The sequence below is a fragment of the Aulostomus chinensis genome, chromosome 15 (genome assembly GCF_037954235.1).
Source record: "Aulostomus chinensis isolate RoL2024-O1b breed Wild chromosome 15, RoL_Achi_v1.0, whole genome shotgun sequence".
Classification (NCBI taxonomy): Eukaryota; Metazoa; Chordata; class Actinopteri; order Syngnathiformes; family Aulostomidae; genus Aulostomus; species Aulostomus chinensis.
The window spans coordinates 2,252,501-2,252,785 of record NC_141334.1 but is presented as its reverse complement, the minus strand read 5'-3'; positions in this window follow the sequence as shown (position 1 = coordinate 2,252,785).

Below are 285 nucleotides of genomic sequence, written 5' to 3'. Positions count from 1 at the left end.
ACTCAGACACGGTGACAGTGGCGGTGTCACTGGGTGATGATGTCAGAGGTGAGAACAACCAGCACAGATGGAGGGAAAACGCTGACTCTGGTTGAGGTCGTCAGCCTCGGAGCGGCGGTGGAACAGAACGGTTCCTCCAAAGCATCATCACAAGCATCACAGTACCGGTACACAGAACAGGTCTAGAAACACTCTCCATCAGAGAGGTCATGTGATCACTGGCGTTGGTTTGTCTGTCAACGAGATTTCTTGATAAACTCTGGATAGGTTTAGATTAAATCTGAA